The sequence below is a fragment of the Halichoerus grypus genome, chromosome 2, assembly GCF_964656455.1.
Source record: "Halichoerus grypus chromosome 2, mHalGry1.hap1.1, whole genome shotgun sequence".
Taxonomy (NCBI): Eukaryota; Metazoa; Chordata; class Mammalia; order Carnivora; family Phocidae; genus Halichoerus; species Halichoerus grypus.
The window spans coordinates 73,714,959-73,742,509 of NC_135713.1; the positions used below are offsets into that span (position 1 = coordinate 73,714,959).

A 27,551-nucleotide genomic window follows, 5' to 3' on the forward strand; every position below is an offset into this window, starting at 1 on the left:
TGTATACTTGAAACTTGCTTAGAGGATAGATCTTAAGTATTCTCACCACACACACCCACACATACCCACACACACAAATGGCAACTATATGACCTGATGGATACCTTAATTAGCTTGACTGTGATCATCTCACAATGTATACATGTAGTAAAACATCAGGTTGTACATTTTAAACATACACAGTTTTTACTTGTCAATTATGCCTCAATAACACTGGGGAAAAATAAAAAACAATGTAGCAAGGTGTCCTCTATTTTTATTTGCTAAATCCGGCAATCCTACCCATATTCTCATTTCAAACTGGGCCCTACAGTTTGTGTAACCCCTCCTGATCATGACAACAAATTTAAACATTAACTTCATAAGGCAAATGAATGAACTGAGTAATATACAACACCAGTTGGGATCACACGGAATGAAAAACTTTCTTACTTTTTCTTTGAGCATTTTCCTTTGCTGCCCTCGAATCCCCCACAGAAACACACCCTGATGTACAACTTTCCTGCCAAGTTTCCATCTGCACAAAGGTGTAAAAGTACTGCTGCCAACTAAGAAATAAAAACCTGGAAATGAAAGCCCTTTAGAGATTTAGACACACCAACAATATGAAGAGTTTAACAGAAAGAATGAAAATTTAAAGAAATATTTTTTCACAAAAGCACAATTTTCCTAAAAAAAAAAAAAAAGGTACCTGGAAAAAAGAAGCTAACATGTTGCCTATACCAATATCACCAATAACATAAAATTGAGAAGAGAGAGAGCACTGGGAATACAGAACTTAATTGATTCTGCCTTTTCTACTACCTGGCACTTAAAAATCTAATATTGACTTTGGAAATATTTCTAAACACTATGATGCTATTTTGATTTTTAAATATTACGTTTGAAAGGTTTATGTCCACTTCTCAATAAATATAGATGTTTTTCCTTCAAGTGTCTTACCGAAGTCAGGGGTAGATTTTTCTTTCCTTCTTTTTTATAGCTGTCAATCATATATATTATTTGTGTCTACTTCAAACTCATTTTGCAATAAAGGTTTTCAAAATCCTCTCTCCTTCCTCTGGGGGAATAACAAAGGGTGAAACAAACAAGGAAGATGACTTTATATAATCCTTTCATTTCAGATCCTGGTTCCTTCCTGCTGTGAACTTCATGCCAGAATTCTGCTTTACTGTGCTTCAGATATGGACAAGATGAAAGAAGCTCTTATATCCTATAAAGAGTAAGTTCACCTTTGGTGTAAATGTTGGAGAAATGTGAAGAATGATTTAATCTTTGACGAAAATATAATGTGTCCTGAAAGTTGAGTTCAGGTTTGAAATGCTCCAAACGTTTAACTCCTAAGAATACCAATTTCACAAGCAGGATGTAGCAGTTACCTATCCTTCATCGGTTCAATGCTTAAGGCTTGCAGCAAGTTGACTGGAGTAGGTAGCGACAAGAGCAGACTGCCTGGCTTCAGATCCCAGTTCTACCTCTTATGAACCCTCTGACCTTGTGCAGGCTTCTTGGGCTCTTGGTACCTCACCCACATAAGGGGGATGATGATAGTATCTATTTCATAGGGCTGCTGTAAGCATCAAAAGGTACAGTTCTTGGAAGAAGGCCTTGTCCGCAAAAGCATCATGGAAGTGTTGTTATTAACATTAGTATTAAAAATATTTCTGTCTCATCTAGGAAAACAAGTCCCTTGTATACAATAGTAAACTTCTCACTTATTTTTCCTGGCATGCATGATGGATATCAAGGTTTTAAAGAAAAGTATTGTTTTATCTTTTATTTCCTATCAAGAATCAGACCTTGCAAAAAGCTAAAACGATTTTACAAATATCGCCTGGTTGAGAGACATTGTAATGTACAAAGAGCAGCGGGCAGACACCCAAGAGATTTATTAAAGTCCTGGTTCAACTTAAACTGTGACTGCACTTTAGCTTTTAGTCCTTTTCTCATCTGTAAAATGAGTAGGTACTCATACAATTTCGAATGTTTCTTGCAGAACTAAAATTCTACTTTTATAACCTTTAACATCAATGTCAAACTTGTCAGAAAGGAATTCCATGAACTCCTACTTATCAAAGGGCCTTTTTAGGGTAGCTTTTCTTGAAATTCTCATTCTCTCATACTATGAAATTTATCATCCTATACTGTTCATACTTCCCACCCATCCAAAGCCAGGCAATAAAATAATCCCACTGTTAAGTGACCCGAAAAACAAGAATGAGTAATTGGTAAAAGCCTCCATTACTACCCGACCCTGACAGAAAAATTAATAATACCTATTAGTGTGGTATGCAATTTATCCATATTAACAAATATTATGTTATTCTAATGGCAGATTTTAGAGTAGTGCTTCTCAACCTGGGGCAATTTTACCCCCCACGAGACATTTGGCAATGTCAGAAGTCATTTTTGGTTATCACAACTAGGGGAGTGCACTGGCATCAAGTGGGAAGAAGCCAGGGATGCTGCTAAACATCCTCTGATACAAGGACAGCCCCACACAACAAAGAATTAATGACCTCACCCAAATGTTAAAAGTGCGGAGGTTAAGAAACCCTGTCCTCAAGAATGGTTTTCCACGGGGGCAGTAGTGCCCCCTAGAGGGCGATGCAGATAGCCTGTCATCAGGGTTGGGGTGAGAAGGGGGCTACTGGCATTAGTAGGCGGGGTCCAGAAATACATCATGCAATGCGCAAGACATTCCTTCTTAATGAAGTACTGTACCATATCCTTCCTACTCAGCTTTCAAACGTCCCATGAACCACAATGGTGATAAACTTGTTTATGATTATCTGAGCCCAGAACTAATTCCGTTTTACATACAAACACACAAAATTTTTTGTATGGCTTAAAAACTTCCGTGTTTAGAAATGAAACGACATAAATCAAGAGAAGACAGCATTTTGTTTGATTTGGAACTCTGCCAAGAGTTGCTCATCATTTTGGAAAAATAACATCACCAACAACGCCCTTCATAGTATCTGAGTGGCCAATACAACAAAAACATCAATCTTTGTGTACATCTGCCACATACCCTGTGATTCTACATCTAGGCACAGCTTCTGAATACTTCATATTTCTTCCTGTGTAACTGAAACTAAGCATTTACATATTAAAATGTATATTATTTCATTATAAATTACTTCATTTGCATTGTCATTTTATATTAGGGATTTTATATATATGTGTGTATATATATATATATATATATATATATACTATATATTTTTTAATTATGCATGCAGGCAGGTTATATTACATACGAATTTCATTTCATGGTACTAAAGAGGGTACTATAAAACATATTTATAAAAAAGAGGCATTGGATATTACAGGTTTGAGGATCTCTGCTTTACAGATGACCTCATTTGACTCCTTCGTTTTATGGAAGTCAAGTTGGAGGCCCCGAAAGGAGCCCAGATTCTCCTCATGGCAAGTCCACAACACGTCATTCTGATCTTACATCCATGCTATCAAAAGATCTCTGAGTAGAAGGGACTGCCTGATTCAAATTCACACAAACTGTCCCTCCAAATATACAATATAAACCTGACCTATACAGCATCCACATATAAAATATTACTATGGGAACCAGGACAAGGACAAACTGTGAAAATTGTTCGTGCCGACCCATCAGAAAGCAAAGTTTCCTTCATTTGGTTGGTTGTGCGATCTTCCACGTAAAAACAAAGTGAATGAAAATGAGAATGACTCATTTCAGAGGTTTATCATTTGGCAAGATTAAATCACCACAGGTCTCAAATTTCCTCAGGAAACAATATGCCACAGACCAGGCTTTGGAAGGAAACAATAACAAGTAATCTATTTGAGCAGTCCCTAAACTCATTTTACCCATTCATATGGAGTCCAGTTTTCATCTCACTCTAAATGCCAGAGAGACCAAATGCCTGTTTTGATTACAGTGACTCCTTAATATGATTTTTGGTAATATTACAATCTCCTTCCTGAAACCTTAATTTTCCCTCTTGTTTACTTGTGAGGCAAACATTAATTGAGTGCTTCTTGTTTAAAACACTGTACAGAATGCTCTAGGGAATTATAAACTAGAAGACAAACTGTCTGTCATTGACAGTGTTCCCCCTAAAAGAGGAAACAGAACAAATATAAACATATAAACACAAGCAGAGGGCAAAATCAAGGAGACTGCAGAAGAGTGATATGCAAGTATTAAAGGGAAAGACAAATCAAATCTTAAAAAACAAACAAAAAACATGTGGGGAGCTGAGAAGCTGAAAGACAATCCTCCCAAGTCTCCTTTTTAGTTTTCTGTGATGCGCGCTTTCTCCCTTGAACTTTTTCTATCTAGTGGGGAGTCCAAGGGGTGCTTCTGAATGCTTTACATCTTCTCGCTACTTGTAACTAAGCATTTACATACTGAAATTTTACTTTATTATTTATTATAAACTACTTGATTTGTATTGCCGTTTTGTATTACCATGAGGGATGACATACACACACACACACACACACACACACACACACACATATAATGCAGATATCCAGTCTGCTTACCCCACGATGGCACGATGCACGATGCTATTCAAGTGTTAAGTCACAATTAACACAGTTCTTCCTACAGAAGAAAGGACTGCAGGTCTCTCGAGGGCAGACAGAAATTTGGCAGATGACCTTTCATTTATAGCACCACAGAAGAAATAAACAGAACTATCCCATATTAATCTCTAATCTAGCAAAACAACATTCCTCTTTCATTTTTAGTTTCATCTTTAAAAATGGAGAAAGGTAACTTCAATGCCCTCTCTTTTGTAGGGGAAATAAAAGAGGAGCTAAGCCAATTTGTCATTTCTGAAAGAAAACAGAAGGCCTCCACATAGTAAACAGGGCCCTGGGCATGAACAGCAACATCCCCTGTTCCTCACATACTCAAATATAAATCACTGACCTCTTAGCTGAAAGGCTGCTTTCTTAATGCACATTTTACCTACAGATTCCTTCCGCAAAGAAAAAGCCTCATTTGGCGAATTTTTAAACTCTCTAGCAGAACAGATTTCTCACCCTTACTCAGACAACTAGGTCACTATTTTCAGAAACCCCCACTTAAATACTTGATTTTACTCCAGCTAAAGTTTTATTCATTCAACTAAAATTTATGGAACACTTGCCAGGTTCCAGGCACTGTTATAAAAATCCCAGCCCAGTGAAGCCTCAGTTCTGGTGGGGACAGACAATAAGGGGAAAACATTTAAGTAAATTATATAATACGTTAGATAATAACAAGTCTACACAAGGGGAAAAAAGAGGAGGGCAAAGAATCAAGAACTACAGGTGAAGGTCTGCAAATTTAGATAGCGTCGTCAAGGCAGGTTTCAACGAGAAAGTCACTTGAACCGTCTTCAACTCACAGAAAAATCCCCTTTCTCTCTAGATTTTAAGTCAATTCTTATGTTGCCTCACTTTTTCCATTTTCATATTACTGTTTTTATTGCTACATGGTGGTTTTGAAAAAGATCATTTCAACTAAGATAAGTTTCCAGGAACTTTGTAAAGAACACTGCCCTACCACTTAACATTCCTTCCCTCTCCCCCACAAAAACTTTTCTGCATACCCACAAAAACAAATAAGAAAATATGAGGGAGCAAAAGGGAAGCCATGCCCATTCACAAAGCAAAAGAAAACAACCCTAAATAGGTAGGAATAACTCTAATGGAAAATGTGTGGGATACACAAAGAAAAACCACAGAATTTTTCTGAGAGCGATATACACAGTTATACAACAATGGGAAATAAATATTGTTACCCAGTATGAGAAGACTAAATACTATAAAAATGTCATTTCTTCTAAAATTAATTGGTAAATTTAATGCAATTCTGCTAAAAATCTCAAGGTAGAGCAGAACTGAGTAGAACAATGCTAATGCTACTGACCAGTGGTTCTTAAACATGGACATATATCAGAATCCATCAGGGTTTCCTCAGTACACATGCCTGCATCCCACCACAGACTTACTAAAGTAGCTTACAAAGGTTGCATGCATTTGGCCAAAGCTTCCCAGATAATTTTGAGGCACAAACTGGTTAAGAATCAATGACTGGGAATAATAAATGATAGCAAAGCTAACCGAAAGAAAAAGGATGACTAGAAAGTATGACTTAGCAGTCATTATAACCTATCTCCAAGCTAAAAAAATAAGATCAATGTGGTACTTAAAGAAGAACAGACAGATACATCCTCTCAAGGAGAAGAATAAACTTATAAACTTCCTAGGAAGTAATGTTCCGTATTCACATATGATAAATGAAAAATCACAAATCCATGGAGAAGAAATAGATTGTTTTCTAAATTACTTTAAGAAAACTGGGGAAGGGATCAACTTACAATTATACATCACACACATACACACATACACACACCCACACTCTCTCTCACTCAACCAGATGGATTAAAAAACTGAAGGGAATTTTATGGTTTCAGGTCTTATATTCAACTCGAATCCATTTCAAGTTAGTTTTTGTGTAGGATGTGAGATAGTGGTTTAGTTTCATTCTTTGGCATGTAGCTAGCTGTACAGTTTCCTGATGCCATTTATGAAGGGACTGTCCTTTCTCGATCGCATGTTCTTGGCTCCTTTGTCATAAACTGTTCATGTATGTGTGAGTTTCTTTCTAGGCTCTCGATTCTGTTCCACTGACGTATATGTCTGCTTTTATGCCAATACCACGCTGTCTCGACTACTATAGCTCTATAGTGTAGTCTGAAATCAGGGAGCATGGTACCTCTAGTTTTGCTCTTCTTTCTCATTATGATAATCTGTGGTTCTGTGCAAATTTTAGAATTATTTGTTCTACTTCTGTGAAAAATGCCTTTGGAATTTTGATAAGGGTTACATTTAATCTGCAGATTGCTTTGTGTAGTATGGATATTTCAATAATACTGATTCTTCCAACCCATGAACACAAAATACCTTTCCATTTATTTGTGTCTTCTTCAAGTTCTTTCATCAGTATCATACAGTTTTCAGAGTAGAGGTCTGTCACCTCCCTGGTTAAATTTATTCCTACGTGTTTTACTTTTTGATGTAATTGTAAATGCATCAATTGTAAGTGTTAATTTCTCTTTCTGATAATTTGTTATTATTGTATAGAAATACCAGATTTCTATATGTTGATTTTGTATCCTGCGACTTTACTGAATTCGTTTATTAGTTCTAACAGCTATATGGTGGAGTCTTTGGGTTTTCTCTATATAGAAAATGTGCTGGTAAGCTCCTCGACATCAGTCTTAGTAATATTCATGTAGACCTGACTCCAAAGGCAAGGGAAACAAAAGCAAAAATAAACAAATGGGCTTACAGCAAACTAACACGTTTCGGCACACCAAAAGAAACCATCATCAACATGAAACGGTAACCAACTAAATGGGAGATGTTTGCAAGTCATATATCCAACAAAGAGATTAATATCCAAAACATATAAAGGACTCACACAACTCAACAACAAAAAAACAACCTGATTTTAAAATGCACAGAAGATCTGAATAGACATTTTTCCAAAGAAGTCATACAAATGGCCAACAGACACATGAAAAGATATTCAGCATCACTAATTATTATGGAAATGCAAACCAAAACCACAATGGACATCACCTCACACCAGTTAGAATGGTTATTATAAAAAAGACAAGAAATAACAAGTGTTGGCGAAGATGTGGAGAAAAGGGAACCCTTATGCATGGTTGGTGGGAATCTAAATTGGTACAGCCACTGTGGAAACCAGTATGGTGATTCTTCAAAAAATTAATAATAGAACTACCATATAATCCAGCTATTCCACTTCTGGATATTTATCCAAAAAACACAGAAATGCTGATTCAAAAAGATATACGTACCCCTATGGTCACTGCAGCATTATTTACAATAGCCAAGAATGGAAACAACCTAAAAGTCCAGAGATGGATAAATGGATAAAGAAGATGTAGTATATATATATAATGGAATACCACTCAGTCATAAAAAAGAGTGAAATCTTGCCATTTGCAACAACATGAATGGGCCTTGAAGGTATCATGCAAAGTGAAATAAATCAGACAAAGACAAATATCATGTGATTTCACTAATATGTCGAATCTCTAAAAACAAAACGAATGAACAAACATAAGAAAACATAAACCAAGTCATAGACGCAGAGAACAAATGTGTGCCAGAGGGGACGGGGGTGGTAAGAGGCAGGTGAAATGGATACCTGTATGGAAAGGATGGTAACTAGACTTCTAGTGGTGATCACTTTGTATTATACATAGAGATCGAATTATAATGTTGTATATCTGGACAAAAAATTTAAATAATTTTAACCATACCAAACCAAACCAAAAACCCTAAAGGTGGTGGATGGGGAGAGAGTAAAATAAATTATTGAAAAAGAAAAAAAAACAAGAAGAAAACTTAGGTCATTTTTACCAGATCACTTGAGAGGAAGAAAAAGGGGCAACAGACATGGATCCACAAGTTAGATCAGAATACAAAGAATGATAAACAGATAAGAGGTTACAAAACCACAGGCACAGTATGATTCTATTCTATATCTATCAACACACATATTTGTAAGGATAGCTACTTATATGTTAACAGTAGTTGACTCTTGCTGATTTTTTTCACTTTTAGTTTGTGTTCAGTTTCTTAATGTTATACAATGAATTTGTATGTTTTAATTTTTTAAAAATGGTATATTTTTCAAAGCTATGTAGTTAATGTGTTCACTGATTTTTTTTCATATAATGGCAAACTGGGCACATAAAAGGATAGGTTTAAAACTCTTCATGGGTTTTTAAGTGTTTTGCCCGTCTTAAAAAATGTTTTGTCCTAATTATTGCTTTGCTTTTTCTTATTAATTCCAGTCTGCTGAAAATTCCTGCTCTCGCAGATCACAATTATTTTTCACAAGTTGGAATAACTATGTGTCCAATCATAGCAATAAGCTGTAATAATTAAGTATTTGATAAAAGTGATATATTAGACCAAACCAAATTTTGATAACAGGGGATGATTAGATTTGGTACTCTGCTTGGTACAGAGAAAAGACCTGGTAAGCAACTGCTCTATCAATGAGCCAGAAGAGGGATCCTACCACTAAGAGATCAGCAGAAACAGCCTGAATGTCCAACAGAATTCTTGCAGCGATGTTTTCCTACAAAATGTATGCATGCTCTTTAAGATAAATCTGAAAGCTACAAGACATAAAGGACATCCATAATCCCACCAGATCAGAGACTAGATTTTAAAACATTTCAATCTCACCCAGAATTAGCAAGATACAAAAAAAAAAAAAAAAAGGAAAAAACTTTAAGAAGTTCTAAAGACAGGATACCATGCTAAGTTAAACAAGTTAGTCACAAAAAGACAACACAAAAAGTGTGATTCCATGTATATGAGTTATCTGAAGTGTCAAAATCATAGAAACGTAAAGTAGAATGATGGTCACCAGAGCAAGAGGAGGAGAGAGTGAAAAGTTGTTCTCTAATGGGTACAGAGCTTCTATTCCGTAAGATGAAAAAGTTCTGGAGATCTGTTACACAATATGTGAATATACTTAACACTACTGAACTATACACTTAAAAATGGTTAAGATGATAAACTTTGTGTTGTGTTTTTTACCACAATTAAAAGGTAGATAAAAATTCTTAAAGTAATATAAAATGCTTCATATTGTACCAAATTACTAATACTGAAGACCAGAGAACAGTGTCATATTGACAGCCTTGTTTAAAAACAAATTTTTTTAAAGACTTTATTTTTAAGTAATATCTACACCCAACATGGGGCTCAAAGTCACAACCCCGATATCAAGAGTTACGCGCCCTACCCACTGAGCCAGCCAGATGCCCTTAAAAAATGTTTTTCAGGGGGCGCCTGGGTGGCTCAGTCGTTAAGCGTCTGCCTTCGGCTCAGGTCAGGTCATGGTCCCAGGGTCCTGGGATCGAGCCCCACGTTGGGCTCCCTACTCAGCAGGAAGCCTGCTTCTCCCTCTCCTGCTCCCCCTGCTTGTGTTCCCTCTCTCGCTGTCTCTCTCTGTCAAATAAATAAATAAAATCTTTAAAAAAAAAAAAAATGTTTTTCAGGCCCAATTCCATTCAACCAAATTAACTAGAGTCTGATAAAAATGGCATTTGAAATGAGTGGGAAGGAAAGAACGACTCAATTAATGATGTGGAACTAATTTGTAAAAACCTATATAAAAATATACATTTAGATGCTTATATCATGACATACATAAAATTTAATTCCAGAATTAAATAGTTAAGATGTGAAATTACAAGACAACCAGAATAAAAATATAGGTAAATATTATCTGACCTTAGTGTGAGAATATTTTTATAAAAATAAAACAATGGAGAAGATAAACATATTGAATTTATCTTCAATAACTGAAATAATTGAAACAATTTCTTCAATAACTGAAATACATAAAACTGAAGATCACTTTGTTTTTTTTTAAAAACCCACCACTACGAAGCCAGAGGGCAAACAAACAAACAAATTAATTCACTAAGTATCTGACAGTGGGTTGATAACCTTAATATATAAAGTATTTCATCAAAATTATAAAAAATAATAAATATGACTGTAGAAGTCACAAAAGAACAAATAAAATACTAAAATGGCCAATAAGGACATGAAAAACTGTATGACCTCAGCAGTAATTAGAGAAATAACAAGAGCTAAAAGCTACAGACTATGTACCCTGTTACATGTTATATGTCTAGTTTCCTATTTCATCTCCTGCAGCTAGGGACAAAGAAAAAAATGCCCCTATTTTTCAGATGAGGAAACTGAGTCAACCAAAAGGTCATATTCCAAGGGCAAGCAGTCTCAGTTCAGAGTTGCTGTGTTAATCACCACACTCCACAGCCTCCAAAAATAAAAGGAAAAGAGAGATAGCTTTTTACTCTATCAAATGTCATTTAGGGCAGGCCTGGACAAACTAGGCTCTCAAGTCAGATGCCCTGCCGCCCATTTTTGCATGGTCTGCAAGCTAGAAATGAATGTTTTCTGCATTTTTCCATTGTTGGGAAAAAATTATGTACCGTGAAAATTTTGTGACGTGAAAATCATATGAAGTTTAACTTCAGTGTCCACAAATAACAGCAGAGTTAAGCAAGGTGCAACAGAGATTGCATGTGGCCCTGCAGAGCCTAGGACATTTACCTCATCTGGCCCTTTACAGAAAGTGCCTGTTGTCTCCCGATTTGGGATACGGGAAACTGGGCTCTCTTCTACGCTATCACTGTAAATGGCAGTCAAGTATAATAAAAAGCAAAATATGTGTATCTTCATAGCAGCTGACCCAGGAATTTTAGTTTATCACAAAGAAATGTAAAATTCACCTCAAGTTTTATGTAAAAAACACTGCAGCAATGTGAACCCAGGAAGTCTGACTCCAGGCCTAACCTCAGCGCCAGGACTAGGGTGAAGGCTACACTTAAATACTGACTCTGAAGGGAAGAAAACAGCTTTTCAAGTTTGTCAAGTAACACCCATGAAAACTGGTATTCCTGAAATCCTAGGAATCTGAACTGTCAAACAACATCTTGAAATTACTACCAAATCATAAAACATTCATTTAAAAAGACATTGTTTTTTGAGCTGGAACACATGAAACTGTAGATATTCAAAGGTTTATGATACATTAATAGTATTAAATCAAAAGGCAGACATAGATTAAATATAAAATCCATCTTGAGTATGGATAAACCCAAAATTGACAGTTTACTTTCAGCAGAATAACACATCTGTCACATGAATTAATGTCATCACTTGAATTTTATTGGTTTTGGAGTTTGTTGGCATTTAATTTGTAAATTTGCTTTATTGTATAACTGTATAAATGCTATAACCTAAGACATTTATTCCATGCTGGGGTATATTCACATAATATTATGACAAACATAATGAAGTCAAGCTGGAAGTAAGAATGTTTTCCTTTGAAAGAGGCCTTTGTATTTCACAAGTTTGAGAATGCTGTATCTTGTAAATTCCATAAACCACCTAGCACATAATTTTGAGAAAAAAACAATCACAGTCCCCTTCTGCTCTCTCTCACAAGCTTGGTATTGATGGGCAACAGCAGACCACAACCATCAGGATGAAAAGGATGGCAAATGAAAGACCATTTTCATGTGACTTCACATTCAAAACAAAACTCTTCACCTTGGTGAGCTTCGATTTTCTCTTCTGTAAAGTAGTGATAATGGTTTGCATTGCAAGGTTATAGAAAGCAATCATGAGAGGTACACTAGGTAAGGGATACAACATAATAATAATAAATAATAATAATAATAATGGCTAGTATTTACTAAGCAGTTAACCATGTGCCAGGCATTTTGTATGCATTTTATATGCACCTAACATTTTATATACACCATCACCTCAACGAATAATTACAACCACTACACTATACGTAATAGGTACCAGCATATCTCTGTTTTAAAGATGATAAAGCTGAGGCACTGAGAGGTTCAGTGATTTGTCCAAGGTCACATAGCTGGTAAAAGGCTGAGCCAACACCCGACCAAAATGTTTAATGCCAGGAAGCTGGTTTTCTGATACTTATGTCCATAGTTTACCAGAATGAGAACACATAAACATTTCTTCTTCGAAACCCAGCCACAGACCTTCTAAGTGAACCACGGCCTCTGAAGGGGCCTCCGAGCCACTCAGGTCATAAACCTTCCAGAATGCATTTTCCAGTTGGCTTTAGTCTTCTTTCTACAAAATTTGGGACATACAGTGCAACTTTATTTTTGAAAGTCTTCAAAATTCTAGCCAACAGCAGTGTAAACATCAATTTCCTCTTCTTCTCAGGACTCTCCAGGATCCCTCCCCCAGTCTTTCCTCCCTTTGTATTCCTGCAGTTGAAAACTCTAGACTAAGCCACTAGGCCTAAGTACACAGTGCTTGTGGGAAGGAGCCAAAATCATCATCACCACCAAGTTTTTTGTACAGATAAAAAAAGGTTTGGTTAACATCACAAAATTGATGAGCTTAAACCCCAGAAAGGGTTATACTTTAAAAAAATTAAAACTACTTTCTTGCCATTTTCTATGTTTCCCCTGCTTAGAATGTAGCACTAAAAACAAAAATCTTCAATTTCATTCCCAACTGGCAAACAGGTTTTATTTTCATTTTTAAAAGGCATCCTTGGGGCACCTGGCTGGCTCAGTTGGGAGAGCATGCAACTCTTGATCTTGGAATCGTGAGTCTGAGCCCCACGTTGGGGGTAGAGATTACTTAAGAAAATAAAAGAAAAGGCATCCTAAATGATTATAACAGAATTATAATTTTTGGAAATGGAAAAAATAAAGATTATTAGGAGATTTAGTTCCCAACTACCCTCAGATTTTTACTTCACTCCCCCCCCCCAATCAAGTATACATTATACTGAAATATAAAGGTTTTAAATGGCTACAGGGCCTAACTTCTTTGAAGAGAATCTAAAATGGCTATCAAGAGTTTATAACTCCCAAAAGCTTAAGCAAAACTGTGACTTTTTTTTTTTCTGTATAGCCTCAATCTTCAAATGGTTCCACTGTAAAAAATGCTTTTATTATATGGACATGCTAAAATATTAGGTTTAAAAACAAATACAAACTCTTTTGAGAATGAATGCCTTGAAAACAACCAAGAAAAGAAAAAATAAAAGTAACAGAGAGAGCCACTATTAAAGCCATTTTTCTGAGTCTACCAAGTGTTTGGGAGAATGATTATTAATGTAGTCAGGTATGAATGCAGTCAGGTATGAATGCAGTCAGGTATGAATGCAGTCAGGTATGAATGCAGTCAGGTATGAATGTAGTCAGGTATGAATCTGAGCGGGCCCATGGATAGCAGTGGTAGTGGGAACAAGAGCAGGAGCGGTGAGAACAGATCAGCACTCATGGTGTGCCTGACTCCATGCTAAGTGCATACAGGAGCATCTCATTTGTTCCACAGTGACGCAGGCCCCCAAGCCAGGATCCCTGGATTCAAATACTGGCCCCACCACTTAATATCTATGTGACCTGGGGCAAATCACTTTGACCTCTGTGTACTTCATTATCCTTATTGGAGATAATAACTATCCCATCTCGCAAGGTTGCTGTGAGAATTAAATGTGTTAAAAATATGTGACATGTTTAGAACAGTATGTGGCACACAATCAATATCACAAGGGCTACTTGAGAATCGTTGTTGTTATTGTTATTATTATTATTTCATTTCAGAAATTAGGAAACTGAGGCATAGAGAAGTCATTTGTCTGAAGTCACACGCCTGGGAAATGTCAGACCTGGGGTCTGAACATAAGGCATTGTGACTCTCAAGTCCATCCTCTTAACCATCTCAAAACAAACAAACAAAAAGCTGTTGTTTTCTAATGTAGAGAATTCATTAAATGAGACAACGGGTATCAGTGAAGTTGAGGATGCTCTGGAATGATGGCCCTACAACCTGGTGACTAAGCACCCCTTGGGTCAAATATCTCTACTGGATGCTGAGATTACATGAAACACCAGATGGTCCCAGATATGGCTTAAAGCTCATACTTTAAAGAGAAGGAATATACATATAAATATTTTTAAATTGAAATGACAATGGAAAATTGCAAAAACAAAAGTAGCAAAAAAAAATTTTTTTAAGATTTTATTTATTTATTTGAGAGAGCAAGAGAGAGAGCAAGACAGCATGAGCAGGGTGAGGGACAGAGGGAGAAGCAGGCTCTCCACTGAACAAGGACCCCAATGCGGGGCTCGATCCCGGAACTCCGGGATCATGACCTGAGCTAAAGGCAGACACTTAACTGACTGAGCCACCCAGGCGCCCCTAGGAAAAAATTTTTAAAAACAAAATAAAATGACCAGAAACAAGGTGTTTCCTAACTCCAGAAACAAATACACTTCTTTAAAATGTCCTGCCCTACCTGCCCCACTCCTCAACCCATGAAATTTTCTATCCAACATGTTCTCTCTTCAACACATTTTTGGTTGATGTTATCACTTTAGTCACTGTTTTGACCTTCTAGTATTTATGTTTAGGAAGGAAAATATATGTCAAAAACTTTACTTATGAACAAGGAAAAATCAAAATTTCCAGATGATGAAGATTAAGGTAGCAATAAATTTAATCTTCTGCAATTATTTTATCCTTCTCATACGATTTTTCAATCTTTTCTAGCTTTAGAAAGAAGGTATTCTATTACATTTTGAAGATTAAGACAAACATTTTTTTTCTCCTGGTAACATCTACTTGATTGGATACCCGGAGGAAATTTATTTCTACAATACCAGTGAAATCTGAAATTCATTGTTTGCCTTTTCCTTTAAAAAAGTTTTACAAAAACTATAAGAAATAACCGATGTCTGTTTTTCCTTTAGTGAAAATCTCAATGCAGCAATAATAGTGAAACAAGTTAATTAAAATGCAACAATTAAAACCGAGTTTCTCTATCACATAATTATTTGGGATGTAAGAGCTTTGCGAAGAAAACTCTTCTGGTGTACTGAAAAACAGCCACTTTTGTAGGTAAAGGTCAAGTATTCAATTTCTATTCACTAAATCTGAATGGCTTCCTACAACAGTCTTCTTGGATGTGATCTACATGCTAGACTATTAGAAAATAAAAAATGGTTAGGCTTTTAAATTGGTTAACCAGGTACACAGGAAAATACCACCACAGTTTCAGGTATGTTCCCTCAATGTCCCTAAAACAAAGGCTGTCCTGAACACCAGAAAAGGCCATGAAGATTAATGCATAAAATGGAACATCTTAATGCCAAATCTGATAAAACTCTAAAAGAGTACCACTTAGGTGTTCTCCAACATCAACAGGTAGACATGTATCAAACTCTTCTTGTACTATCAAAAAATAAATAAGTAAATAAAAGCAAACCAGAAAAGAAACTGGTGAGAAAAACAAATATATGAGATTTTTAAGTCGAAGAGAAGAGTGAGTTTTTAATCAGCCAGGGCTGAGGCATCTAATAAGATAAAAACCACAGACCCTTCTGGGCAATTAGCAGAGAGTGGTTAGTCTGTGTCACAGAACCACATGTAGTCTTCCAGAAAGTCAAAGGAAGCATGCTGGGTCAAAAAAAACAATTGAAACGATGGGGCGCCTGGGTGGCTCAGTCGTTAAGTGTCTGCCTTCGGCTTAGGTCATGATCCCAGGGTCCTGGGATGGAGCCCTGCATCGGGCTCCCTCCTCGGCGGGAAGCCTGCTTCTCCCTCTCCCACTCCCCCTGCTGTGTTCCCTCTCTCGCTGTCTCTCTGTCAAATAAATAAATAAATAAATCTTTAAAAAAAAAAAAAAAACAATTGAAACGATAAGACTTTTCACACACAAAAAGAGTCTACATAAAGATTATATGAATAAGTACAAGGATTATATACTTTTTCCATCACATCGGTAAAATATCTGAATGTACGATTAAAAGAAAAAGAATGTACTATTAAAAAGAAAAGTGCCTGGGTTCTTTTGTTCCTTCTTTCGTCTGGACCTCTCTGTTCTAATTTATACTAATTGGAAATTAACAGGCCTTGCAGAATTCTAAAGTAAGTATATATGTACATTCAGAATTTCACATGTAACTTTGACCAGGTATTTCATTGATTTTGCCCTATGTCATAGAGATTAGCTCTTACAGATCTAACCCACGTCCTCTATGAATCATTCTAGTAATACACACCTAAATCATGATGTTTGTGATTGCCATTTCTTAATGTGTATTGAATCACGCTGGTATGAATTGAACTGTATCCCCTAAAAAGATGTTAAAGTCTTAACTTCTAGTACCTGTGGATGTCATTTTATTTCGAAAAAGGATCTTTGCAAGTGATCAAGTTAAGATTAGGACATTAGGGTGTCCTGTAATCCAATGATTGTGCCCTTATAAAAAGGGGAAACTTGGACACAGTGACATAGAGGATAGGTGATGTGAAGACATAAAGAGAATTCCATCCACAAGCAAAGGAACGCCAGGGGCTACCAGACGCTAGGAGAGAGGAATGGGACAGATGCTCCCTCACGGCCCTCAGAGGGAATCAACCTGCCAGCACACTGATCTCAGAGCCTCCAGAACCATGAAACAATGTATTTCTGTTGTTCTAAGCCACTCAGTTTATGTATTTTGTTACAGCAGTCCCAGGAAACTATTATACAGGCAATGGACTGAATTGAGTTGTCCCAAGCTTGGGTTGTGTGGCTAGAAGCACAAGAAGCCTCACACAACTCTTGTAGCACAGGAGATTCCACAGTGGGAAATGGTGTGAAAAACTTGCAGTTTAGATGACGAAATGAAATACGCCCATCTAAAATATTTAAAATAATGACACATTTGTTTAAAACACATTTCCTGTGTCTTACTTCATTTACTCCTCACAACCACACTGTGAATGAATTAGGGAGGCTTGTCTTCATCTTAATTGACAAGGAACCTGAACCTTTGAACGTTTTGGCCAAACTCATATATGCACATGGCAGAGCTCGTATTGGTGCCCAATCTTTTCTAGGAAGAAAGAACATAATCATAAATATTTTAACTTGGAACAACAGTAGCACTTTAAAGTAGTGCCTCTTCCAATGACTCAAGGAAGAAAGGAAAAAATAGTATCATACAGACTGAGGTGGCTGAGGGGGTCAGTGATCCAGGAAAGATGGAGTAGATCAGGAAAAAAACTGGTAGAAAAGGTAACTGCTAACTTGTGAACCTGGTCTTGAAGGAAGAGATGGAAACAGACTAACAAGAGGAAAGAAGGGCCATGGTGAGTAGATGTTAACACCAAGAACAACAATAAATTATGCGTAAGGCCTACGAACACTGGAGAAAGCCCTTCAAGAGACTAAATGGAGAAGTCCAGAGAGCATTGTAATGGAAAATGCGGCTAAAATGAGAAAGGGGCCCTTCCATTCAGCCAATCAAAGGATTATCATTGACATGATGGACAAGCAGTTACCACTGTCTGGCTTTTAGCCAGGGTGTGATGTGATAAAGGCAGCTGTCCCAGAAGCATTCTTAACAACAGTTTAGTGGCAAAGCAATCTGGGACTGTGATTGGTACAGTGCATGGCTTTGAAAAAGTGGTCATGACTAAAGAGAATATAATGAATCTATCTAGATGCTTCAAGTTTCAGCTTCTACCACGACCTCCTTGACAGCTGCCTTTCTTCCCTCCCTCCTGTATTTCTAGACAAACTGGCCTTCTTGGTATTCTGTGAGGGTGGGAGGGTCCTTGCACCAGCCTCGAGACCTTGTACTTGTTCCCTCCGCTTGGTAGAGGATTTTTGCATAGTTAGCTCTCCTACTTCATTTGGGTCTTTGTTCAAATGCTACCTCTTCAGAAAGGTCTTTCTTGATCACTCTGTATAAGAAGACAATCCCCAGTCATTCTCCATTCCCTTACATGGCTTCATTTTTCTTTATAAGACTTATTATTACCTAAAATTATATTTATTTTACTTACTGATTAGCCATTACTCTCATTAACACATAAACTCTGCAAGTACAGGGATCTTGCAGGTCTTATGCACAGTTGCATTCCCAGAGCCGGCACAAATCTTGGCATAAGGTAGGGACTCACTAAATATTTGTTGAATGAATAAAAGAAGCTTATTCCCAAATAAAGTTGATGATATCCTCTAAAACACTTTTGTAATCCATCCTCCCTGCCACGTCACTACCAGTATACACAACAGGCCTGGGACACTGTTGTTGCTACTTGGATTAATGCAGTGGCCACCCAACTTCTCCCCACTGCCACCCTGTGTCCTCCTCCAATTCATTCCCCCGCAGATGATTTTAACAAAACACAAATCTCATAGAGTCACTAGCCCCTACTTAAAACATTCTCCCTCTGCTGTCTGGACCACTCTTCTCCCCACCCTCTCTCAAATTCTCCACCTCATGCTTCAGATATCAATCAAGTGTCACTTCCTCGGGTTCCTGTTACACAAGCCCACAAAACTGTGCTGCTCTATTCAGAGCATTTACCTCTATTTGTAATTATGCAATTATTAGTTGTTGTGGGTTTTTAAAAATTAATGATTGTCTTCATCTTGGACTCTTCGCTCTATGGTAGCACAGATCACGAATATCTGCGCACTATCGAAAATCTAGGGTCAAGAATAGTGCTCGGTACGTGGCTGGCACTGAATAAATATTTGTAGAGTGAGTGAAAGAAGGCACCTTGTCAAGAACCAAAGAGCTAGAAGCCAGTATCAGATACACATATAAAAACTTTCCGCAAATACGGAAGAAGAGCTGAAGACAAAGATACTAGTGAAAATCTACAATATGATCAACTGCCATTTAAACAGAAGGAACCAGGAGAAGCCTAGGGCAATGCAAACTTTGACACAGCACTGCTACAGACTAGGAGAGAATGGCACCATGAGAGCCTATTTCATTAAGGAACTAGACAAGAACCAGTTCAAACAATTTGCTAAAACTACATAGTTATGACTTAGGTAATGACGGTAACTAGGTGAAAGGTTACATCTACATATCCTATTAAGGACTCCTTGACTCATCAGTCTCTCTGGAAACATTTGCCTCTGCAAAGAAACTATTTAAACTTTCCTTCTTCTTGGCATTTTCTTTTATAAAAATTCTCCAAAAAGTCCTTAGCCCCCTGGAAAATGTTTTAAAGACATTTTACTGTGGTCGATTAGGCATACAGTAATAGCTAAGTGAGGCAAGGCCATGGAGGAAATGGCATATAATAGAAAGAACCCACTTGTGCTCCTGATTAAAGTCCCTCATGTATGACTTCGGGAACTGTACACACTAAAAATTTTTTAACACCACAGGAAATCCAGGGTTAAAGGACAAGGCCAAATTTGTAACCCTCAACTGTTGTTGTTTTAATCACCTAAAGCTAGAATCCATGTAATTCTAAATTCTCTGAGGGAAAGGAAGAACTTATTAGTTTATATTTCTTTATTTCAGGCTTCTTTTAAAATAAGATGTAAACACTGACGTGCATGAAAAGCAACCTAGTATCATCTCCTTTCATGTGAACCCATCAGTGACTCATGCTATAAACAGCAAATCTCCTGGGTTTGCTTCTGAGCCGGGCACAACAGTTTCAACTGCATAGTTTTACTGGAGCCAATTTTCCAAAGACGATTTACCACACCCTGCCTGAGAAAGGACAGCATGAAACTGGTGAGAATTCTGATCTTCAGAAATACAACAGACAATGATTATTTCCAATTTCATGCCGTTTATATGAAGAGAATGGAGGCACAAGGAAATGCAAGCCTGAAGCGTGGGTAAGAACTGTGGCAAACAAAACAGAAAGGGGAAAATGAAAGCATGCTAACTAAACTGACAGTAACAAATATAGGCGGGGAGGGGCAGGGAGAATGCAAGGAGGATAACCAACCTTTTCCATCCCTACAGAATTAAGATTTCAAAATTCACAATTAAAAAAAAAAAAAGACATTTAGCAAAGTAACACTGAAACACCAAATTGAGTAAAATCTCACCGAGTGGGAAATTTATGCAAGGGACTCTACTTTGGTACAAACCCTAATAGCAAATGACCTGGCTCTCCCAAAATTCACTTTATAAAATTTGAAGAGTGTCTGTGAAAATAAGGGTTTGTCAATGCATTTAGTAGCGTAAACAAGAGACATATGTCTAGCCTACACAAATTTTCTTTAAACAGTACAGAGGCTCTCCAGTTAAATGCAAACAATCATCCAATCATCATGCTACTTCAAAATTAACATGTCTCTTCATAAAGTTTTTTTGAAAGAGTTCTAATAGCACATTCTTGGGTTAGGTACGTAAGCACTTGCAAATAATAAATTCAATTTTTAAAACATTCTAAAACTCGGGGCGCCTGGGTGGCTCAGTCGTTAAGCGTCTGCCTTCGGCTCAGGTCATGGTCCCAGCGTCCTGGGATCGAGCCCCGAGTCGGGCTCCCTGCTCCGCGGGGAGCCTGCTTCTCCCTCTGCCACTCCCCCTGCTTGTGTTCCCTCTCTCGCTGTCTCTCTCTGTCAAATAAATAAATAAAATCTTTAAAAAAAAAAATTCTAAAACTCAAGTTTTTAAAAGTTTGCATTGGTCTTCATATAAGTACAATTATATTACACTACGAATAGGTACTATTTTATTTATTTTTTTTTTAATTTTATTTATTTATTTGACAGAGAGATAGAGAACACAAGTAGGCAGAGAGAGAGGGAGAAGCAGGCTCCCCGCAGAGCAGGGAGCCCGATGCGGAACTCGATCCCAGGACTCTGGGATCATGACCTGAGCCGAAGGCAGCCGCTCAACCGACTGAGCCACCCAGGCGCCCCAGAATAGGTACTATTTTAAAGCGCATTTCTTCTGGCATAGGTAGATGAAATTCCCCGTATCGGAAATGTTTCACAGGGCATTTTGATCCAGGGAAATAGCAGGTGGTGATACGGTTCTTCCATAAGGGCCCTCGCCTTCACATTTTAAGATTTCTACCACCATCCCTTGTTTTGCTCACGTTGTTCCTACGTGGCTGACAGTCAACTGCACACTCAGTGCAGGTAAAAAACACTGTCCTTTGTGGCTGCAGCTGCTGTAGGCACTTTCACGTCCCAGTAGTTGTGGTCCATGACCTCCTCAAAATGAACTTTCCCCTCTGATAGCGGAGGGCATCTGCTGTTTTTATTGTCTCCTGGTATTCCCCCCACTGTGTCACTTAAAGTTGCACTGTAAAGTACTACTTTTTTTTTTTTTTTTTCCTTTTTGAGTCTAGCTCCCTCTTTCCTCAAAGCTGTTCCTCTTAAATTCCCTGAACCGTTGGGAAATCTTGTTCCTGTCCTCTAACCCTCTATGTGAGCTCAGGCGGCACAGCCAGGTTCAGCAGGGCTGCCTGGGTGCTGGTGGACTGGCTCAGCTCCAGAACCTTCCGGCAAGTGTGCAGCTCTTGTCCTTCCGCGTTAAGCATGGCTGGTAGATGAAGCTGAAGACAGTGTTCAGAAGTTCAAGCTCCTTTGGGCATAGATCCTAATCTCCATGTGATATTGAGAAATGCCACATATACGGAGAATTTCTATTGCCACACGGCCCTAGTCTGTCCAGTCTCCAAACTGACACTGCAGATAATTTTCTTTTATTTTCCCGACGCCTGAACTAAATACTGTATTGATTATCCAAACTGAAATATTCCCTTTGTATAAAGGAACTCCATGAACCTCACATAAAAACAAGTATCATTTTTATGCTGTCAAAATAAACAACTTCTTGCCTCTACTCACCCAAGCACACACAAAAAAAATCTGAAGCAACACCTGATAGAACTTTCTGCAATGATGCAAATGTTCTGCATCTGCTCTTGCCACAACAGTAGCCACTACCCATATATGGCTATTAAACACTTAAAATGTGGCTAGTGTGACTGAGGAATTAGCATTTTTTATTTTAATTAATTAAAATTAAAATGTAAACAATGTAGCTAGTGGCTTTAAAGAATTGTAAAGGATCTCAGATTTTGCCCTACTTGCAAGCTAACAAATAAGCATGCCACAGTTTCATGGATGCTGGGAGAAGACATGAGTTATCTAAGTATGGACAAAGGGCTACACTACTCATAGAACTAGCAGTAGCAGGAGTATTAACATAGTTCTATCAGCTCTTTGAAGCCCAGCTCTCACAGTATGATGCAAACAGGGTAAGGGATACCTATAGGCTTAATGATCTGCATTACAGAAGGGGAGCCCAGAGTTTAGAATACCCAAATCTCTTACACTAGAGAGTAAGCTTTTCTTAAAAAACCAGGGCATGGCCTGCATCCCAACCTGACAACACTTGGCTGGAACTGAGTATCACTGTTCCCTTTAAACAAAGCCTGGGTTCTCAATGTTCCATACCCCTCATTCCTACTCTCATTTGTTTATTCTTTTATATTACCTACCTGATTTCCATTATAATGCATCATGCTCTGTTCCCCTTGGTCTGGAACATTCCTCAATATCCCCAACTTCTGCAGCTGCTAACTATCACTCATTCTTCAGGTCTTGTTGTATTCATGGGAAGTTTTCCCTGACCACCACCAACCCCAGTTACAATGAGGTGATGCACTGTAGCACACCCACCAACCAAGGCCCCCCACCATCCCATCTTCTGTAGTTCTCTGCAATACCTCTATCATGGCATGAATGACATGAGCTTATAATTTTCTGTTTAAGTCTGGATCCCTTCCCAGACTTTTAAGGTCATAAGGTCATAAGAGAGTGACTATGACTATTTTGTATGCCAGTGCCTAGGAAAAGGTCCAACACATAGAAGTTCAATAAACACTGTTGATTCAATAAATTAAACAAACATTAGCTGAGGAATGGCTAATTCAAAATATGGAGGGGGGTGATGTATAGTTTTTTCTATTTTTTTTTATTTTTAAAAATTGGACCCTTGAAATGTCATCCCCTGCCCCCAAGAAACTAGAATAACTACTTGAGTAGTTATTCAGGCAATCTGAATTATAGTTCTACTCCTGCCACTAACTAGCTGTCCAACCCTGGGTAAAATGAAGGTCTTATTCTCTACACAAGTATAGTAAATTGTAGGAGATAAAGAGGACCAAAACTTCTCCCAGGAGACTTGGGAGCACATGACACCACCAACAAATTTATTCAGAGCCTTTTTTAAAAGCTATTTTTTATATAGTTTTAACAATTAGCTTTTACTGGTTAAAGGAATTAAAAGGGTGAAAAAGTCCTTACATAAGAAGGTTTCTGGCTTGAGACTGATGACTATTTACCAAACCACACAGTTTCCAGGGCAGTGACAGATCTTTAATCTCAATTCACATGTACAAAAACAAAGGTACTAAGCAAAAAGGTCAAGCGTAAAGTTAACTTCATTTCCCACAGGATGCCCCTCAACCTGGCTTGCCTCACTGACTAAGTTGACTCAAAGCTCTCAGAGCCCAGGACAGGGTATGCAAAGCCTAAGAAATTCTACATATATCCAGCAGATGGATACATTCTTCCTAGGAGCAGGAAAAGAGTAAGAGATGTCATTGATGTTGCACCAAATACAACCTAGTCTGGTCAGTCTTTTCCAGATGGAATTCTTGCCCATCCTTTGTGCCAAGCCAAAATTCTTTAAATGGTTTAAAAAAAAAAAAAAATACTCTAAGAATCTTGTAACTGTTTCAGTCAAATTTCCAGAGTCAATCGGGCCTATCAGGCTTGAGGTGTTCAAGTTTCAACTTATTAAAAATATTACATTCAATCTCTGTACTTTTTTCTAGGCATTACAATATAATTTCCTTTCTCAAAGAGTTGAGAAAAAAGTGTATATGGGCACCATAAATTGACTTCTTCACTGAAGAAAGCTGAATTAGAATTGAAATTTCTATAGTTTATAACATTTGATTACCAAATCATACATGTATGGATGCTCTTCTGAGTTTACATCCTAAAAAGACTATTTTATTACTAAGAATGCCTCCCATTTGATGAAGTAGCATTTGGAATTTCATTTTAAAAAACACTTGCTTAGCTAAACTTTTTATTCCAATCTATTAGGTAGATTCACTAAATAATGATCTTCGTGGGCCTTTAGTAATGTATTCTTGACATCATTCTACTTGCCATATGTAGTCATTAGAATATATTTGACGTCCATATAAAAATATGAAATAAAAATATTATTCTCTAATTTAGATTGGAAGCCTCTTTAGGACAAGGAATATAGTCTATTTATCTTTGAAAGCACATAGCACAATATATTGTACAATACAGGAACTTATGAAATGTCTATTAAATCAGGAACCATTTAATACCAAGTCTAAAGCTGACCTGCTTAGGCCATTTACTTGCTTTCTTTCATACAGTAATTAGAATGGTGCTAACAATGCTTCGTGTGCCGTGATTTTAAGCTGAAAATTTGCAAACGATAGGGCACATATCGCTTTTCTGAGCTAAATGTCTGAACTTACTATAATGAAGGTCTATTTCCTGAATTGTTAAAATTAGAAGCAAATTTAAATTTCAGTTAAGATGGAAAAGAGATCATAAAGATTGGCAAACATCAGAAGCACACACAATTGTTATTTGCCCAAAGAACGGGGCCAATAACGATCTTTTACTATTTGAATTCCTATGACCACAGAAATACGTAAGATCCATAGCTTGCTTGATACTTTGGGCTCGATGGGGAAGAAACGACTTCAGCTCTGAACACTAATGACCAGATCCGGAAACACGAGCCTTTTATCCCAACAAAGCTACAAGCCAAATCACCTAGAGACATAATTACATCTCAGCCGAAGAACCTGAACTCAGCCGGCTAGAACACAGGACCTGCCATCAGGCAGCTTCCCGAGACGGGAGACGTGGCTCAAAGTCGAATAACACCCCTAAGTCATCCCACTGGATCTTCACAACGACCCTCAGCAGTGGGCAGAGCGGACGCACCTTTTGCAGACGCGAATATAGTGTCCAAAGGGTCGGGTCCCAAGGCCACACAAGTAGCAAGGTGACTGAAACCAGACTTAAATTCCGATTTAACTCCAAGTGGTGGATATTCTCCATCCCGCCTCTGAGATCACCCTTCGAGGGCGTATTACACAGTCTGGCTGGCAAAACGGCAGGAAGGAGAGCAGAGCTGGGCAAGGACCGGAGAGAAGAGAGGGCATTTCCACTGCTTTCCCGCCGATACTCGAACACCCCAGGTCGCTCCCCAGCTCCAGCCCCTCTCCCTGTGCGGCGGCCCCAGCTTCCGCCCCCCCCCCCCGAAACTAGTCCTCAGGGGCAAGCTGGGAACCAGGGAGGCTTTCTCACCGCTACCGAGAGTTCCCCAAGTTGGGGGCAGAAAGAGCGAATGAACAAATGTACCGATAGGGTGAGGGCGCAAGAAGTGCGAAGGTGAGAGAGACAGGAGGGGGTGAGCCCTCACGAAGCGGCCGAGGTCGTGGTGGTGGTGCGGGGTGGTCAGAGAGAGAGTAGGGGAGGGCGAGGAAGGCTCAGTGCCGGAGACCCTCCCGGCCGAGGCGCCGGATTCCCCGAGACTCGCAGCCCGGGAGGAAATCAACAACCGCCTCGGGCGCTGGGAAGCCGAGGGAGCTGAGGTAGCAGTATCCCCTCCCCCGCCCAGCATCTTCCCAACTTCCCGAGCCCCCTCCGCGCTCCCACCCGCAGCTTTGCCCTGTCCGCCCAGCCGCACTGGCGGCGGTGGCGGCGGCACCAACCTGCGCGGCTGCGGGCACAGTCCGGGACGGAAGCCGGAGCCTGCCGGCGGCGAAGCACCGAGCGCGGCGGGCGGAGTTAGTTGAGAGGCTCCGGCTCCCTGGGCGGGGACAAGCTAAGCACGCGGCTGCCGCGACGGCCGCGGCGGCGGGGGCTCCTTCCTCCCCGCGCGCGCGGGGCCCAGCCTGGTCCGCCGCTCGCCCTCCTCTCCCGAGGACAGCTAGCAGTCAGTCCCTCCCCCGGGGCGGCTCCGCGGTTCCCGGCCGCCCCCGGGCCCGCCTCGCGCTCGCCGCCTGCGCTCCGCCCCTGCCCCCCTCGGGCGCGGGGGACGCGGGGGTTGGGAACGAGGTCCCCGCAGAGTCACCTCCTGGTCGCGCGCAGCTTCCCGGGGTTTCCCTGCTGGGATCGCTTGTTCGGGGTGTTTGGACTCACGTGCGGGCAGGAGGTGGCCAAGAGCTGGAACTCGCTCGTGAGCCCGGGCAGGGGGGTGAAGGTCGGGCCTGAAAGTCTCCTTTTGCTCCGCCCGAGTCCCGTATCCCTAAAAGCGGCCCTGCTAGGTGGCCACGCCGGCTGCCGGGAAAGAGGCCAAGGAAAATGTCCGACTCTCCCTCCGCCCCGCGCGGGGCTGGGAGGACATTTCCCGAGAGAACCAAGGACCCCACCCCCCTGCTCCGGCCCGGGGTTGGGAACTCCCGCAAAGAGAGTGTACGGAACTGGTAGACCGGGCACCGGGGTTGAACCTGTGGAGAAGGTGCAGTTTCTATTCACACACACACACACCGAAGCCCGGTTACTGCATGCAGGCTCCCTCGCTCAGGTCTTCGCAGTGCTTTCCTGTCCGCACTCCAGGCCTGGGGGGACCCCTTTCCTAGCCTAGCTTCTCACCTCTGTCTGCACATCCTCCACCCCGCCCAAAGCTTTTTAAGCCCGCAGCGCGCGCAGCGCGCACCCTCTGACTACTTCGCCCCTAAAATGCCTGCATGGAACTCAGGAGCCCACTCCCTCCGTGCCTCGCCCCAAAGCAGGAGAAAACAGGGTGCCGGGGATCTGGGTAGTTTCAGCTGGAAGGTTCTATACCCATGAGGCTACATGCGTCGTGTTACTGATCCCACACACAAAATGATACGCGTTTAATTCGAGGGCAGTGTTTGCCACTTTCTGTACCCTACTGAGGTGACTTGGGTGTGTTCACCGAGTTTTTTCTCTCCCCAGCGCCAGCCACTTCTCTTCTCCCTAAATCCCACTCTCCCTTCCCCCGACCTCTCCCATCCCAGCTAACAGTACGGATCCCCCGCTCAGGGTTCTGGTTTCTTCAAATAGCTGAACGTCCTGGGGTCTTCAGGGTGAGGGGTTAGGGAGCGAAGAG

General features: G+C 39.6%; 1 protein-coding gene across 13 annotated transcripts in view; it reads right to left on the bottom strand.

Annotated features, from left to right (window-relative positions):
* PAM (peptidylglycine alpha-amidating monooxygenase) overlaps positions 1-26,400 on the bottom strand; it is a 281,035-nt gene extending 254,635 nt beyond the window's left edge. For 6 of the 13 annotated variants that reach the window (XM_078066997.1, XM_078066996.1, XM_078066994.1 and 3 more), the window contains exon 1: positions 26,188-26,400. The gene's annotated coding sequence lies outside the window, so the exon portion shown is untranslated. Of the gene's footprint in view, positions 1-19,983; positions 20,106-26,187 lie in introns of those variants that run through there. The other 7 variants (XM_078067001.1, XM_078067000.1, XM_078066999.1 and 4 more) reach the window with 2 other exon arrangements.
* Positions 26,401-27,551: the final 1,151 nt, after the last annotated feature.